At 38.2% G+C, this 3331-nt stretch overlaps 1 protein-coding gene across 1 annotated transcript in view; it reads right to left on the reverse strand.

Moving 5' to 3' along the window:
* LOC118342677 (protein O-mannosyl-transferase TMTC1-like) overlaps window positions 1–3331 on the reverse strand; it is an 8553-nt gene that overhangs the window by 4598 nt on the left and 624 nt on the right. The gene's annotated exons all lie outside the window — the stretch shown is intronic.

The following is a 3331-nucleotide window of genomic DNA, read 5'->3' on the forward strand; positions in this document are numbered from 1 at the left end:
CACTTTCATATGTGGTCCTAAATCCAATACATATCTGATGTTTTTCAAAGCGACCTCAGTCTGAATGGTCAGCACGCATTTCATCCGACTTTTATGTCATTGAAGTGAGACAGGCATCACAATTCTGCACCGGAGGAGGCAGGACGCGGCAATATCATAATCATCATCATAATTTTGTCAGCTCCGATTGCACAAATACTTCAAAATTGATACACACACACTGACATGTGTAGCATCCATATCTACGTCTGTAAACACTGCGTGCTGCGAATGTGGGTCACTTCGGGGCCGTCGATTGATCACACTGGAGTCTGATGGCGGTCGCATTTAAATTATAATGTAAACAACCACGCAAAAAAATCATTGAACATTAAGACATGCAGTGTGCCCATAGCCCAAGTGTTTGACGGTGGTTACTTGAATGTTGTGTACTGCATTTAGTCTGTGGCAAAATGGATACATTCTGTATCCTCTGTTAGCACAGTATTGCCAATAATGCTTGCCTAGGAGTACCAGGTATACAGGTGTTAGATGCTATACATACTAGGATTTAACCCACATTATTATGTAAGAAAATATCAATACACTTGAGTATCGCGATATTTTGTTTTGTGATATTGTAGAAAATCTCAAAAACACTACAGTTAAGTGATGTTTCATTGTCATTATCATTTAATTATTTCCATTTCTAATTGAGAGCTCACCCATGGAGTTGTAACGTTTAACACACAATTGTCTGGGGCTCATGGGAAAAATGGTTTGTTAAAGGTCAGGAAAAACACTATGCTGTATTTTTTTTTTATCTAAACATATGTAGTGCCTGTTATTACAAATGCCTTTTTCATTTTGAATAAGGCTTTCTTACTTCTGAAACAGAACCTTGAAGTTCTGGTTTCAGTTTAGTTTTCTGTAGAGTAGTCATTGGACAATGAAATATGAAAATTTCTTCACAATCATTTTGGCCAAAGTAATTGCGATACACAATATTATCACGATAATCATGAAAATATATTTCATACTTTTCAAATGGCACTAAAACATACAAAAATCAATATATCAAAATCAATATAGGACTGTATGCTGGAGAGCTGGACAGCTTTTTTTAAGCCAAGCCATGTGAAGATATTCCCAATTATAATGGAAATTCACCACAATAAATTAATCTGAGCTTTATATGCAGTATATCGTCCCATCCCTACTGTAGAGACACAAAGCTGTGCAGTGTGTGAACTGCAATCAACCCAGGAGGGTGGTGAAGGACTAGCTAACGCATGTTGATCCTTCCAGAAAGACCACCAAGATGAGTTTGAAGAATCACAAACTGGATGCTGTGTTCCAAGGTGGCAGATTCTTTTTTGCCTAAGGCTTTTTCTTGCTTCTGTGTTTTTGGGTCCATGGAGCATTAGAGTCTGGTATGTTCCACTTCATTTTCTCAAAAGGTCAGCACTGCCGGGACCATTTGCAATCAGTCAGTGTCATGAATTTGCCTGTCGAAGTTGAACTGATTTGACTGAACCCTACAGGACAAAGACCCAGGCTAGACCATGTTTGTCAAGTTGTCAAGTGAATCTTACACACATTTCTGATGTTCTAAGAAATGAAATTAGGCGAACCAATTTCTTTCAATTTTATTCACATGGGTAGAACTGAATAAAATAAGAAAAAAGTCAGCCAGGTGGTAATACATGTTACAGTGGAATCCAGCCAGATAACCAGAAGAAGAAACAGGCCTGTCAGAAATCTGAAAAAACATCTCTAGGGAGAAAAATAAAACATTGAGGACTGGTTGTATGTCAGCCACTGTCACCAATATTTCAGTGTTAAAAGAATATCTGGGATGACGGCAGAAACAAATGGTCAGTCAAAAGAGGAGAGTCTGTGCTATAATTTATTTGACAAATGTCTGCCTGTTGCTTTGCTTGGCATATAAAGTCTTAATTGACGAAAGCAAAAAATACCACGTGAGGATAAACATTTTAGGACACTGAGGATATCTTATTGAAATCTACTAATGTGATACATCAGGATATAAATATAAATGCACAAATGCAAACAATTGACTAAGGAAAAGAACTCAGCAACAAAGCTGGAAGCAAATAACCACAAAATGCAGAACAAAACAAAGGCTAACTTCAAGAGAAAAGAGCAGCGACTTTGGCCTTTCCAAGCCTCTTTGTCTCTCTTTTTATACTCTTTCACACCATCTGTCCCTAAATTGGCAGGTAGACACCTCCCTCACTCCCTCTGTTCCTCGCTGTATGTCCTGTCAGCTGTGTCAGACAAACAATGTGTGCAGCCATCAGTCACTGTCACTGATTGTTTCTGATGCTGTTTGTATGTCCTTATAGGTGACTGACTGTATGTTGTGTGTCTTATCTTGGCTGTACTGTCTCTGTTGCAAAAGGGATATGGATCTTGACAAGTTTATTTGATTAAATATTGGTTGTAATAATAATCTTTTCATCTGTACATGTTATAAATGAATTTAAAATAAACGTATTAAATTAGACTCCTGCCACTGACCTGTGGTCCCCTCTTGGCTTTATAGTTGACTCTGATCTTAGTCTAAGTAACCCACATAAAGCTTGTTACCATCTTACAAATACAGCCAAACTCAGGGACTTCGTGTCAAACGCCAACCTGAAAAAACTTTCTTCTTTCGACTGCTGCAATGGTCTTTAGACAGGGCTCCCTATAAGGACATCACAAAGCTTCAGCGCATTCAAAATGCAGTTCATTAAAAAAGTCTAACTCTCACTTTTTGTAATAATATGTAATAATTTATGAGAAAATGCAGGGGAAAATGTATTACATTTTACATAATGTAGTGATATTACATTACATCCAGAAAATGATATTCAAGGCCAACACTTCCTCTGCAGTTTGATTAGCCACTTGAGATGCGACAATGATGAGAGAAAGACACATTTCGGCTAATCTCTAAAAACTTTTTTTTTTTAAATGCTAAATTGTCATCTGGCGATGGCTTCCTGGGTTGCATTTCAGCCAATGTGTTCCACCTCTTTTGCTCTCCACAGGGACTGTTTACCTGTATGCAACCAAAGCACGCTTAACCATGATTGGTCAATACTAGGAAATGGAAACCTGAATGCTTCTGATGCCAAAATCCTGTTCCCTTGCCTACAGGATCTGCATTCATATGCAAATATATGTTTATAGAGATTAGGTAGAGGCTGGTTAGTCAGTGTACTGTATCTTTTTTACTGTTAGTGCATTCATTCCCAGTGTCCCAAGGTAAGATTCAGCAGGAAACAGCAGAGGGACTTCCATCCACTCACTATCTGTGGCTCTGAGGTGGAAAGAGTGGACA

Source organism: Morone saxatilis, unplaced genomic scaffold (assembly GCF_004916995.1).
Source record: "Morone saxatilis isolate NCDOM2014 unplaced genomic scaffold, NCSU_SB_2.0 Contig10, whole genome shotgun sequence".
NCBI classification, from domain to species: Eukaryota; Metazoa; Chordata; class Actinopteri; family Moronidae; genus Morone; species Morone saxatilis.